Here is a 15,753-nt window from a genome sequence, read left to right as displayed (position 1 = left end):
ATACATGAGTACTGGGTAATCGAACATAAATGGTATTGCAGGTTGGAACAGGTATTTATTTATGCAGCACAAAAAGGAATTAAAGACAGTAGCTACCAATGGGGACTGATTTATATCAATGGGTCAAGTTGAAAATTTGTACCAAATCGGGATTCGAATCCGTGTCTCCTGCTTACTAGACAGATGCACTGACCATTACGACATCCAGACACAGTGGTCACCAAAACCGAACGGACTACCCTAGCGCGCCACCCGTCAAACCCAAATTCTGAACTTTTATCACATACTACTGATGAAGCGCTCCTGGTCAATAGCCTCATTACTCGCGGCATCTTGCCGATTCCCGTAAGAGTTCGGACATGTCGGAAAGAACAGACACCAGGTATATACTGTATATACATTGATGATCATTTGCGTAATAGCTTGTCTGTCCGTCTTTGGAACTAAATATACCACTGATTTAACGTCTCAGAAAACCGACAGTTTGTTGGTAGGATTGTGGAGGTATGTGGTATTAGATGTCTACGCACAGATCATGTAATTAGTGTAAATAACGGGCCACTGATTGGCGTACGCGGTGATGACACCCGATAGCGAGCCAAATGGGTTCCATAGGATTTACGTCAGTCGAATTTCGTCACCGAGACTCAACGTGAGTTCACTATAATGCTCCTCAAACCACTGTAGCGCTGTTCTGGCTCCGGCATGAAGGGATGCAGGTGGTTCGCACCTCTCAGTGTGCCTTCGATTACTACCACAGGTCTCACGAAAGCGCAGGATAATGTCTCCGATAGCAGTACCCGTGGTCGAGGGGTAGCGTCTTTGATTCATAATCAAAACGTCTTCGGTCCCGGGTTCGATCCCCGCCACTGCCTAAATTTTGATTAATAATCAGCATTGGCGGCCGAAGACTTCCGGCATAAGAAGTCAGCCTCATTCTGCCAACGGCCTTGTCAAAGAGGGCGGAGGAGCGGATAGAGGTTCAGGGCACTCTCTTGTCCTAGGGGTGGGAAATTGCCCCTAAAGGTGGAAGAATCAGCAATGATCAACGACATGAGGATGCAGAAGGCAATGGAAACCGCTGCATTAAAGACACGTAACGTGTATCCACAGGACATGTGGCCTGTATTTGAAGAAGTGTCATGATAATCTCTCCATTGGCAAAAGATTCCGGAATAGTCCCCCATTAGGACTGTCAAGGGGGAGGTTACCATGAGAAAAAGATTGAATAATCAACGAAAGGATAACGTTCTACGAGTCGGGGCGTGGAATGTCAGAAGCTTGAACGTGGTGGGGAAACTAGAAAATCTGAAAAGGGAAACGCAAAGGCTCAATCTAGATACAGTGGGGGTCAGTGAAGTGAAGTGGAAGGAAGACAAGGATTTCTGGTCAGATGAGTATCGGGTAATATCAACAGCAGCAGAAAATGGTATAACAGGTGTAGGATTCGTTATGAATAGGAAGGTAGGGCAGAGGGTGTGTTACTGTGAACAGTTCAGTGACCGGGTTGTTCTAATCAGAATCGACAGCAGACCAACACCGACAACGATAATTCAGGTATACATGCCGACGTCGCAAGCTGAAGATGAACAGATAGAGAAAGTGTATGAGGATATTGAAAGGGTAATGCAGTATGTAAAGGGGGACGAAAATCTAATAGTCATGGGCGACTGGAATGCAGTTGTAGGGGAAGGAGTAGAAGAAAAGGTTACAGGAGAATATGGGCTTGGGACAAGGAATGAAAGAGGAGAAAGACTAATTGAGTTCTGTAACAAGTTTCAGCTAGTAATAGCGAATACCCTGTTCAAGAATCACAAGAGGAGGAGGTATACTTGGAAAAGGCCGGGAGATACGGGAAGATTTCAATTAGATTACATCATGGTCAGACAGAGATTCCGAAATCAGTTACTGGATTGTAAGGCGTACCCGGGAGCAGATATAGACTCAGATCACAATATAGTAGTGATGAAGAGTAGGCTGAAGTTCAAGACATTAGTCAGGAAGAATCAATACGCAAAGAAGTGGGATACCGAAGTACTAAGGAATGACGAGATAAGTTTGAAGTTCTCTAACGTTATAGATACAGCAATAAGGAATAGCGCAGTAGGCAGTACAGTTGAAGAGGAATGGACATCTCTAAAAAGGGCCATCACAGAAGTTGGGAAGGAAAACATAGGTACAAAGAAGGTAGCTGCGAAGAAACCATGGGTAACAGAAGAAATACTTCAGTTGATTGATGAAAGCAGGAAGTACAAACACGTTCCGGGAAAATCAGGAATACAGAAATACAAGTCGCTGAGGAATGAAATAAATAGGAAGTGCAGGGAAGCTAAGACGAAATGGCTGCAGGAAAAATGTGAAGACATCGAAAAAGATATGATTGTCGGAAGGACAGACTCAGCATACAGGAAAGTCAAAACAACCTTTGGTGACATTAAAAGCAACGGTGGTAACATTAAGAGTGCAACGGGAATTCCACTGTTAAATGCAGAGGAGGGAGCAGATAGGTGCAAAGAATACATTGAAAGCCTCTATGATGGTGAAGGTTTGTCTGATGTGATAGAAGAAGAAACAGGAGTCGATTTAGAAGAGATAGGGGATCCAGTATTAGAATCGGAATTTAAAAGAGCTTTGGAGTTTGGAGGACTTACGGTCAAATAAGGCAGAAGGGATAGATAACATTCCACCAGAATTTCTAAAATCATTGGGGGAAGTGGCAACAAAACGACTATTCACGTTGGTGTGTGGCGATATACCATCTGACTTTCGGAAAAGCATCATCCACACGATTCCGAAGACGGCAAGAGCTGACAAGTGCGAGAATTATCGCACAATCAGCTTAACAGCTCATGCACCGAAGCTGCTTACAGGAATAATATACAGAAGAATGGAAAAGAAAATAGAGAATGCGCTAGGTGACGATCAGTTTGGCTTTAGAAAAAGTAAAGGGACGAGAGAGGCAATTCTGACGTTACGGCTAATAATGGAAACAAGGCTAAAGAAAAATCAAGACACTTTCATAGGATTTTTCGACCTGGAAAAAGCGTTCGACAATATAAAATGGTGCAAGCTGTTCGAGATTCTGAAAAAAGTAGGGGTAAGCTATAGGGAGAGACGGGTCATATGCAGTATGTACAACAACCAAGAGGGAATAATAAGAGTGGACGATCAAGAACGAAGTGCTCGTATTAAGAAGGGTGTAAGACAAGGCTGTAGCCTTTCGTCCCTACTCTTCAATCTGTACATCGAGGAAGCAATGACGGAAATAAAAGAAAGGTTCAGGAGTGGAATTGAAATACAAGGTGAAAGGATATCAATGATACGATTCGCTGATGACATTGCTATCCTGAGTGAAATTGAAGAAGAATTAAATGATCTGCTGAACGGAATGAACAGTCTAATGAGTACACAGTATGGTTTGAGAGTAAATCGGAGAAAGACGAAGATAATGAGAAGTAGTAGAAATGAGAACAGCGAGAAACTTAACATCAGGATTGATGGTCACGAAGTCAATGAAGTTAAGGAATTCTGCTACCTAGGCAGTAAAATAACCAATGACGGACGGAGCAAGGAGGACATCAAAAGCAGACTCGCTATGGCAAAAAAGGCATTTCTGGCCAAGAGAAGTCTACTAATATCAAATACCGGCCTTAATTTGAGGAAGAAATTTCTGAGGATGTACGTCTGGAGTACAGCATTGTATGGTAGTGAAACATGGACTGTGGGAAAACCGGAACAGAAGAGAATACAAGCATTTAAGATGTGGTGCTACAGACGAATGTTGAAAATTAGGTGGACTGATAAAGTAAGGAATGAGGAGGTTCTACGCAGAATCGGAGAGGAAAGGAATATGTGGAAAACACTGATAAGTAGAAGGGACAGGATGATAGGACATCTGCTAAGACATGAGGGAATGACTTCCATGGTACTAGAGAGAGCTGTAGAGGGCAAAAACTTTAGAGGAAGACAGAGATTGGAATACGTCAAGCAAATAATTGAGGACGTAGGTTGCAAGTGCTACTCTGAGATGAAGAAGTTAGCACAGGAAAGGAATTCGTGGCGGGCCGCATCAAACCAGTCAGTAGACTGATGACCAAAAAAAAAGCATAATACTGCTCCCCCCAATCTGCGTCCATGGTGCTCCGCATGTTTCGAGCCGCCGTTGACCTCGATGACGGCGCTTGTGGAGACGACTAGCGGCTTAGTATAACAAAAATGTAATTCACCCGAAGAGCCGACACGTTTCCATTGATCGATGGTCGAATTCAAATGGTTTCATGCCCACTGCAATCGTAATTGTCGATGTCGCATCGAACACGTGAGGGTGGTATGCTGCGGAGCCCCATGTTCAACAACATACGATGAACGGTGTGCTGCGAAACATTTCTGCGTGCATCAGTATTGTGCTGTTCCGGCAGAGATGTCACAGATCATAACATATATTACTTTACAGAGCGCACTAGCCTCCGAGCCCCAAGTTCTGTGAAGAGTCGTGTACGTCCAACCATTTAGCGTCTAATGGTAGTTTCACTGTCCTTCTACCAGTTGCCATAGATGCTCACGACGGTAGCACGTGAACATTCGACCATCTTCGCCGTTTTCGAGATACTCGTTCACAGTCTCTGCGTAATAATTATCTGCCTTTGTCAAAGTCGCTTATCTCAATGGATTTCTCCATTTTCAGTCAATATCTTCGCTAGGGTGAACACCCGCAAGGCCACAGGCGGCATCCAACGTCGCGGTGGGCAGTGGTCATAATGTTTTGGCTGATAAGTGTATTTTTCATTATTGTTTGTCAATGTGAAGTCTCTGAAATTAATAACACATTCGAAGCCAATCTCAGTCTTTTACGACGGACTGAACAGAAACAAATTCACACGTGCTGAATTTAATTTCGTGTGATTATACAGAATGAATTTTTTTGGAGATTTTGTAGCAGAGATAAACATAGTGACACATGTTAAATATAACTTCATGTTGATAAAAGTGATCGAATGTTTTCGAGATGTTTCAACAGAGAAATGTTGTAGGATGGGAAGACATTTGCCTTCGTAAAGTCACAGCGGAGCCGCGTGGGAGAGCCGCGCGGTCTGGGGCGTCTTGTCACGGTCCGCGCGGCTTCCCCCGTCGGAGATTCGAGTCCTCCCTCGGGGATGGGTGTGTGTGTGTCGTCCTTAGTGTAAGTTAGTTGAAGTTAGATTAAGTACCGCGTAAGCTTAGGGGCCGATGACCTCAGCAGTTTGGTCTCATAAGATCTTACCACAAATTTCCAAAGTCACAGCGGCATTCGCGCGATAAGCGACTTCCTCTGTCTCGCGTAACAGCAGCCAGCGGGCTATGACGCAATGTTTGCAGTCTGCCGGAAGTAACAACAGGCGCAGCAGTGATACTGCAGCGTGCGGCAGCTGCGTAAACCGCTCACGCCCTGTCCTGCGTGAGGAATTTCCCTCGTTATGTGACGCAACCAGTTAAACCAGGCACGGGCAGCATTTGTTGACTCACAGGGCTGATTCACTTACTTACTTAACGGTCCATTCTGCTCAGTCAGCGTACAAAATAAGCGACTTAGTTGGACAAACTAATGAAGGAATAAAAGTAAATCTTTTTACACATTATTTATCGATTCCTGGATAACATCTTGATTTTTTGAGAATAAATTCAGTCATCTTCAGGTTCTCCCATCCGAGGAGTGAAAGTTTATTAGTCTAAAATAAGGTGTGTCCACTGCGGAAGTTCCGCAATCTGCAAATATTACCTGAAATCAGAAAACAAAGAAATTTCTTCATCAATAGTATTTACGCAGGAAGTAATAGCATGGTTGTTCATTAAATTTTACAGAATTTAAAGATGTAGCTTTGTAGGGCATTTTTGGTCACTTTTTTACAATATCTACAAAATAAATTGAAGTAAGGAGGAGTAATTCAGCCAAATTTCAGAAAGATATTATTATTAGTGAGCCCACAATCCATTCCGTCAGCCTGAAATATACTGTATCTCAAGCTTACTTACTTACTCCTTGGTTCAGAATGGTTCAAATGGCTCTGAGCATTAAGGGTCTTAACATCTGAGGTCATCAGTCCCCTAGATCTTAGAACTACTTAAACCTAACTAATCTGAGGACATCACACACATCCATGCCTGAGGCAGGATTCGGACCTGCGACCGTAACGGTCGCGCGGTACCGGACTGAAGCGCCTAGAACCGCTCGGCCACACCGGTCGGCTACTCCTTGTTGCTACAGCCCGGGTTGGGCCTTGGCCTCCTGGACAATCTCCGCCCACTCTTCTCTACTGGCTGTCTTGACTCTCCTTCTTCTAACCCCCATTTTTATCAAATCCTCCTCCACGTTGCCTCCTCCTTTGTCTGCCCCTTATACGGCGTCCACCTGCTTTTTCTTTGAAAACTTTCTTAATTGTGCTGCTCTCCACCGTTGTTTCTACATGTCCCAAGCAATGTAGTCTATTTCTCTTTATTTCTATCACGATAACTAGTTTGTTATACAACTCTCTGATTCCCTTATTATTTATGATTCGCCAAAATTCCCTATAATTCACTGGCCCTAAGTATCTTCCTTTACTATCTCTGTAACGACTCCTCATCATTTTGTGTCTTTGTCCACGTCTCCGAACCATACATCACCACAGGTCTCGCTAGTGTACGATACATTGTGAGCTTCATATTCCTACTAAGGCTTCATGCTTTAAATACTTTAATAAGTACATAGTAGTCCCAGTTAAAAGCTGTAATCCTTGCATGTATTTATTCTCTCATATCATTAGTCTCAGTTACCAGTGACTCAAGATATTTAAAGCTCTCACAGCGTTCAAATTCTTTCCCGTTCAAAGTCATGCTTCTTTCTCCTTCACTATACCTTTTCCTAGATGTTAACATATACTTGGTCTTTGACTGATTAATTGTAAACTCCATCTACGCTCTGCATCTTTCTAATTTTTCAAGCTTTTCTTCCAGATCCTGTTTCCTACTGGATAACAAATCAATATAATCTGCATATGCAAGATCCCGCATCACTCTATTAAACAGTATTCCCCAGCGGTGCCGCTTTGTATCTTTATCGCAATGCCTCTCCAAGGCGATATTAAATAGAACAGTGGAGAGCTCATTACCCTGTCGGAATCATTGGCTAACTTCAAATGCCTTTGATAAAGTGACCTCAACCTTTGTTTTGCATGCTGTTCTTCTCAAAGTCATTTTAACCAGTCTTATTAGTTTTCTGGGTACTCCTGCCTCTTGCATTGCCTTCCAGAGTTGATCCCTCTTGATACTATCATAATCTTGTTTGAAATCAATAAACAAGTGGTGGACATCAATATTGTACCATTTTTCAAGTAACTGTCCGACAGTAAAAATCTGATTCGTAGCAGATCTATTAGTTCTGAAACCACTCTGGTAGTCTCCTAGATAATCTTCTACATATGTTCTGAGCCTCCACGCCATGATTGTTCCTAATACTTTACATACTATACAGAGCAGTGCAATTCCTCTATAATTCACACAGTCGGCTTTGTCATGTTTCTTATGCGTAGGGCAAAGCGTTGCTGTATTCCACTGTTCTGGCAGATTTGCTTTCCGCCATATTTCCACTATAATCTCATGCAAAACCCTTATTAGTTTTTCTCCACCATATTTTACAATTCCCGCTGTAATGTTGTCTTCTACCTGAGCTTCGTTGTTTTTAAGAGTCTTGATACTAGTTTTAACTTCTTCCAGCGTAGGTTGCTCGACGGATTCCTGTTTACTTCCATATACACCTCTTCTACCATAGCAGCATCAACTTCACCTTCGTTTTCCATTCTGTATTCAATAGTTCACTAAAATACTCCACCCATCTATCTAAAATCTGATCTTTTTCTCCAAACAGATTTCCGTCCTTATCGTTACAAAAAACTGCTCTGCATTGGAACCCTTTCCTTATATCTTTCACCCTCATATAGAATTTGCACAAGCTGGCGGAATACATTCGGAGCATACTTAAAAAGATATCAATCTGAAATTTGGCTTAATTACTCCTCGGACATGTCCGCAAGGAGTAATAAGCCAATTTTTTCATTTTACTTTATTAATTAGTTACTGCAAAGAACGTGACGAAAAACATACGACAAAACTACATCTTTGTTTCAAACGTCTGCCATTTTATAATTTTTCAAGTTTCACAAACTGTGCAGCTACTTCGTGCGCAATGTTCTATAGATTAAGAAAAATTGTTTGTTTATTATATTTCAGGTAAGATTTGCAGGCTGCAGGACGTCCTTGGCCGACACACATCATTTTGGACAGAGCAATTTCCACTCCTAGGACGGGGGCTTAATGAGAGCTGGCTTCCTTAAACAAATAAAAAAAATGTTGGCCAAGAATCAATGAATAATGTGCAAAAAGATATACCTCATTAGATTTTCCAAGAAAATCGTAAAAGTCGCTTATTTTGTAGGCTGGTTGAGGAGTATGGAATCTTAAGATCGCGGGCGGCCTCGTAGCACAACAGCAACTCTCCTTGCGCATTAAGTCAAAACTATGGCGTCCGTGATATTAATGTTTTTCGGTAACGCATCAGTATGAATGGCACCCATTTCTTGACTCGCCATGCCGGCAAATTACGCCTCAAAACACACGTTTTTGGAGTACATTCAATTTATGTTCATCCCGTCTTCAGTTGTTTACATTTAATTAAGCATCGTGAACATTGTTTCTTTACTTACAAAGTTTTACGTTAGCTGTCTCAAAAGTCTCTGTTATAAAATCCTGCAACGCCATCAGTGACAAAACAATGTTCACGACACTTAAGTGTGCATGTGTGTGAATTCCTAAGGGACCCGACTGCTGAGGTCATCGGTCCCTAGAATTACACACTACTTAAACTAACTTATGCTAAAAACAACACAAACACACACACACACACACACACACACACACACACACACACACACACACATGCCCGAGGAAGGATTCGAACCGCCGGCGCGGGTGGCCAAATATTTAAGTAAACGTAAACATATGAAGATGGGAAGCCAGGCATCTTGAAGTATTATCATGGAAAAATAAGCGTGCATAAAAGCAACTGGTTTCAGGCAATTCATTATACGAGGGCTGTTTGGAAAGAAAGGACAGATCAAGCGCGAAATGGAAAAACATCGTGTAAATCCGATGAGCTCTCCACAGATGTGTTGGGTAGTGTCTCAAGTATGCCCATCGATCACCTAACGTCGCTCTATCCAGTTCCGAGCGCACAGTGAGCACATAAAGATGCCTAGAAAATAGTGTCTCCCGGCAAGTATGTAAGGCTGGTGAGAGATTTTGCCTGATGTCATGCAGCGCACTTAACATATCTGTCATGCTTTTCCTACTTCATGAAAATTCTCGACCGGACTCTGCAGGAGCAATGAAATGCTCCTACGCCGTTTTCGACGACATGTGTTGGATCACTCGCAATACATCCCCTAACTGGTTCCCTCTGAGTTTCATCTCTGCTCACATGAACTGCTGGCTATGAGACAACATTTTGACACAGACAACGTGCTGTAGACCAGCGTAGAGAATTGGCGGAAAACATAGACGGCTGGCTTATATACGACAAATGTTTAACTTCGAGCGTCGGCTACATAAAGAAGTAGCTACAAGGTGTATCTATCCGTTGCAAATAAAACAGTTTTGATTTTAACAGTGGTTTCCATTTCGCAACCGATCGGACCTTACATCTCGAAAAGCCGTTGTAAATTACCTTCAGTTTAAACGGTTGCAGTGTTCTAATATTCTCTCGCTCTCTCTCCCACGAATTTCTTCCGCGAGTCTGGCTGAAACCAATCGTGCACCGGATATCCAGACCGCGGGCCGCCGGTTGTCTACCCCCCCCCCCCCCCCCCAAAAAAAAAGTCCAACCTCCTTATTCTTTGCGTTCAGTTCTTATGAAACATTAAAAATACTATTGTACGTATGGCGATATTTCCCTCGTTTCCATATTGCGGAGTGCACAACAATGTGCCAGAGTGCTTAGGTCCTTACATACTGCAAAACAGTATTCTGGAATTTCATCTCTGAACTGATAATCATGAGAGAACTTAACAGTTTATCTAAAATGGCGACAAACGGTAGAATGCGCTGTAAATTTGAACGACTCCTTTTCTCCAAAAAGGCGCCTTCATACAGAAAATGTCTTCCTTTGGGTCGGTTGACGCCCAGGCAGGATGGGAAACCTGTGAGGAATAGAGGTATTATCTGCTTCCTGTGGTCAAGTAGGCAGAACTTGACTGCTGCCTTTCTCAGCAGTTTGCAGGAAACCTATTTTTTGACACCAGAGGCGAAGTAATTAGCACTGTCATAAAAAAAGCCCTGTCTGCAGCCATCTCGCCCTTCTTCCTTTTGTTTGAGTATCCAATTTTTCTTTGACAGAAAAATCTGCAAGTAAAGTTATGTACATATCGAAACACGAGAGAAATGCCAGAAGTTAGGTCTCCTGTATTTCTACTTGTACAAACAACCGTTTATTTTCTGTGATAGTTACATCATTTTAAATGCTGAACAATACTTTATTGTTTTACATAATCAGTCAAGGTTTGGTTGCAGATCGATGGTTTGACGGGCGACGTGTGGGCGAGCGTTGTTATTTGAATGCATACGCCTTTTGAGGGTTGAATAACACTTGGGCGGTTTTTTGTTCTACTGATTTTTATTTGTATGAACTAGTTTTCGGCTTATTAGGCCATCTTCAGATAACTGCTGGCTATTGTTAACAAGGGGCTTGTGTTCTTACGAACCAGACATTCTGGACTAAAATACAACACACTTACATACGATCTTTAGTTGTGGTATTGTCTTTGGAATTGTCAAACGAGTCTTTTGACTTTCTGTTGCATAAAACTGTTCTTTAACATAAAAAAATCACATTTTATGGTTTGTCAGTACCATGTATGACAATAATTATAAATATTTACAATACACATTATAACAAATTTACAATTTTTTGGTATTTGTTGTGAGCAGTTGCACTGGACATTAATTGTTGGTTGTACAACAACGATGTTTTCTTTGGCGGTTACATTTTGTTATTAGAAAATTGTGCATTAATGTACACCAAATATTACATTGTTACAGTTAGGAATGTAAACACATAAGGGATATTACATTATATTGGTGTGTGAATTTGTTTATTATTGGAACACTTTGTGGTTAGTAGCAGGTTTACTGTATTGTGTAAAGTTTAAGAGTGGTGATGGGCTCAGTTGCAATTGGTCATTTAGGACCGGTTGGGGATTTAGGGCTAAGTGTTCAAGTGCTTCTAGTAGGCTGAGTTTTCTGGCTTTGTTGGCTATATGTAGCACTTCTATGTGTGTTAGATATTTGTGTCCTTCTTTGAGCACATCTTCAGCAAAGGTGGAGTCTGATTTATTTAATATCCAGCTGCGTTCATGTTCAGTCAGCCTTATTGATATGGCCCAGCCAGTTTGACCAATGTACAGTTTATTGCAGTCAGTGCAGGTTATTTTGTAGACCCCACTGTTGCTTAGTTTATCTGTTTTGTCCTTGCTGTTGAATAGGAGAGTAACTGTAGTACCTCTTGCATAAAATGATGTTTTATAGTTTTGGGCTTTCAGTGGTTTGGCTAGTTTGTCTGATAGCTTACCTAGATATGGTATAGTGCACCAGTTGGTTTTTGGTGTAGTTGTTATTGCAGAGGGGGCATAAATGTAGGGCAAGATTTTCCTTCTTTGTTTCTTGTGCAGGATTTTGTAAACTAATTCAGGGTTATAGCCATTGTTATATGCAATGTATTTAATGGTGTCTACTTCTATTTGGAATTTCTGTTTTGACGCTGGATGTGACGCGGTGTACCATGGAATGGAAGGCTGCATGTTTGTGTGTTATTGGGTTTTGTGAACATGAGGGTATTATTGTGTCTGTTGTTGTGGGTTTTCTGTAAGTTTTTAAAGTGTGTGTATTTGTGGTGATATCTATGTTAAGGTCTAAAAAGTTAATGGATTTTTCACCTAGCTCCATGGGGAATTGTACGCCTTTCCTTAAAATTTCTCTTCTCCGGATCTGAATTGTTCTTCTGAGTTTCTTCAGTGTGACACAGTACCTGTCAGCGCTGGTTGTTGTCCCAGCAGGCAGAAAGTCGACCAACAGTAGTACCGACCGGGGCTAAAACACACCTGTAGTGACTTTACCAAGAGACTGTGTTTATTTGAATTTTCGCGGCTTGGGCGAAGAGGGATCCTGCCACTCGTATGACTGTTGGTTTGTCTCTGGTGGAAAGTAGAAAGCAGAGGTTGCGGCCGCCGTGACAATGGACTCCAAAAAATTGTTCTTTTCATCTCCAAAGAGGCGAAGAAGTTCGCGAGAACAGTGAATTCGTTGCTGCTTGTGATGTCCTGTCAGCATAAGCGATACCAATCTTGCAGATACTTTCCTATTTTGCAACTTTTACTTTAAAATCCTATGGATGGAGCTTCGGGAGACCTCAGAAACCAAAATGCAGAGAACATCCAGAATTATGCTCCGATATTTAAGCGTGGTTTCCTCCACCTTCGCAAGTGTCTTGTCGAGAAATGACGGCCCATCGCTATTTTCTGCTTCGTGGATTTCAGTTAAGACCTCCTGTAAACTCTCTACACCACTTACGAACATTTTTGACATCGATGCACGGCTGCCATTAGACGTCTGACAATTATTGGTGAGCTTCAACCGGTTTAACACCTTTTTCGTCCAAAAATCGAGTAATTGCACGAACTTGGCACTTGGCGGTATCGTTCAACGGGAGCTCCCTTTTGAATAATTGCCACACCAAGACAGAGGTTGCGAGCGTGTTTGTACGAAGTGGCTAAAAAAAAAAGCGGGACTATGCTGTCACAGAGTAAGCACGCAAACGCCAAAGGTGAAGCATGAAGCCAGTCGAATGCGGCATCTCTGGTGTCTGCAGAGAAACCAGTGTGGTCGCAGCCTCCGTTCGCGTAAGAGCTGTTATTCTGTTTCTCCGGAAAAATGATAAATATAATAACAGAGAAACGAATCGTCGTGAAGTTTCACATGAATCTTGGAAACACTTCTGGTGAAGCCTAGCTTTTACTAAAACAAGTGTATGGCGAAGACTGTTTATCATGAACAAGAGTTTTTAAGTGGTTCGAGCATTTCAAAGATGGCCGATAAGACGCTGAAGATGACTCACATCCGGGACGCCTCTCAACATCAAACAGGGATGAAAATATTGAAAAGTAGGTTATCTGATTCGATCTGACCGTGTGTTGAGTATTCGGTCGATTGAAAAAGAATACATAAGGCAAGTTTCAGATAATAACCATTTTAACGTGAGAAAAGTGTATGCAGAACTGGTGCCGAAAATTCTCGTGGTGTAACAAAAAGAAGCCCGAGAAAATATTTGTACTGACACTTTGAATACCGTTGCATATGATCCCGATTTCTTGGAAAGAGTTATAACATGTTTTTCTCTTATGATCCAGGAATTAAGCACCAATACATGTACTGGGAGGACCCAAGTTCACAGAGAGCGAAAAAAGCTCGAATGAGCAAATCAAGATTCGAAACGACGATGATGTTTTTCTCCATATACGAAATTGTATATCTTCACTGAGTTCCTGAAGGCCAAACTATTAACCAACTTTACTAACTAGAGGTTATTGTTCAACTCCGAAAAGAAGAAAAACAAGTCATAGACTCTGCATCAAGGTAACGCACCTGCTCATACAAAACTGTCTGTTAAGAGGTTTCTGGCGAAATACAGCATCCCAGTGTTAGACCACTCACCTTACTCGCATGACTCAGCGCCTTGTTAGTTTTACCTAATCCCCAAAGTCAAATCTGCATTAAAAGGAACAAGATTTCAGTCCGTTGAAGGAGTGAAAGGAAAAACGACACGCGTAATCAAAGAGCTCACAGAGGAAGACTTCCAGTACTGTTTCCATCAAAGGAAAATTCGCCTGTAGCGTTGTAGGGGTAGAGGAGGGTAGTAGTATTTTGAGAGTGACAATAACTAAATATATATCTTTCATAAATAAAATGTTTTACAGCAACAGCTCCGTTATTCTATAGGCACACCTCGTATTTGCAAGTGGAGGTAGCATCACTCACAACACCGTGGTGAAGAATCTATTAACCCTGTGGAACATAGCAGCCACTACAGGGGAGAGCTGTTAGTGGTTGCTTCTTTGGCGTTTTCAGACATTCCTGAGGCTGAACATACACACAGTCCACTGCAGTGGGCACTCCCTGCTGTTGTTGTACCCTGCATGCATTTGTAGCCTCAAGGTTGAATGAAAACATCAGAGAAGTGGCCATTAAAAACTGTCCACTGCAGAGACAATCATTCACCACAGGGTTAACAGTATGTTTACAAAAAAAAAGGAGACCTTTTCTTGAGGCTGCTCTCGAAAAAATAATATTAAGAAATGAAATGCACCAAAGCGTTATTTGTAACTAGGGGATCAATATTCCGTAGGAACATAAATCTAGCTTTAATTAAGGGGGGACGTTCATGAAACGCACCGAAAATGTCAATTTCCAGTTTATTTTTTTATTTATTAGTAGAACTTGTGGACAATAAGTTCCCAAGCCTTCAACGATGAAACCACATCCAAAGTGCCTGAAAAATAATGACATGTGTGACACGATATTCTTGCCGCGCCCACTTTTTGAAGCAACACTTCAATACTAGCAACGGATCCGTGGATTACTTTCAAGTCAAGCTGCACGCGATACATCTAGAGGGCTGTGATATATGCTCTTTGGTTTTAAAGATCATCTGTGACTCTATTCCGTATCTAAGAAATAATAACAAATCAGCTGCTCTGTTTGTGAAGAAGGAATTCTTGTTTTGCCAGAACCTATCCAGTGTAAATGACGTGAAAAGTGCAATATGGGCTACATATTGCCATATGGTGTCGACGAATGAACATCGCAATCATTATCTCTGCCACATTAAAATGGTTCAAATGCCTCTAAGCACTATGTGACTTAATAGCTGAGGACATCAGTCCCCTAGACTTAGAGCTACTTCAACCTAACTAACCTAAGTACATCACACACATCCATGCCCGAGGAATGATTCGAACCTGCGACCGTAGCAGCAGCGAGATTCCGGACTGAAGCGCCTAGAACCGCTCGGCCACACCGGCCGGCTGTGCCAGAAGGAGAGGCTTCCATATTGTATCCTGCATGTTGTCACCCCCACGCACAGGTTTCTGGCAGATCCTGAACTTCTTAAAATGTGCGTTCACGGCAAAACCCCGAATGGAAATGAGTCTCTAAATTCGCTTATATGCCCTAAAACCATATTTTCGTGTGCTACATCTGTCAGATTTGCAACTTATGATGAGGTTCTTGTATATGACGTAGAGAGGATGAAGGTATTAGAGAGAATGGGGTGTAAGACAGAAAATTACACTCAAGATATCTTGAGAAAAGTAGATTTACAACGTCTCTCAGCAGCTGGAATGCCTGTTGAAGGCCAGGTAAAGGAAAGAATGCATAAAAGAAGAAACCAGAAGAGAAGCCTTGAAGAGAAAGAGGTCTCCTATGTACAAATCTGGGACCCTCGAGGAGTGACATCAATGTTAGGATGAATTTTAAAATGCATTTCTGAAAATTAAAGTTTTATGTACGTTTTTCTCTGAATCTATAACGGCTATAATTACGAAGTTTTGTACATTTCTTTCTATAAAGCCAATAAATGTTGTGCCAAGAGTAAAATTTGAAATTCTCAGTGTGAGCCGAGATATGGGACAAAGAGCT

Source organism: Schistocerca serialis, chromosome 6, assembly GCF_023864345.2.
Source record: "Schistocerca serialis cubense isolate TAMUIC-IGC-003099 chromosome 6, iqSchSeri2.2, whole genome shotgun sequence".
NCBI classification, from domain to species: Eukaryota; Metazoa; Arthropoda; class Insecta; order Orthoptera; family Acrididae; genus Schistocerca; species Schistocerca serialis.
The sequence above is the reverse complement of the archived record's forward strand: the minus strand, read 5'-3'. Positions refer to the sequence as shown.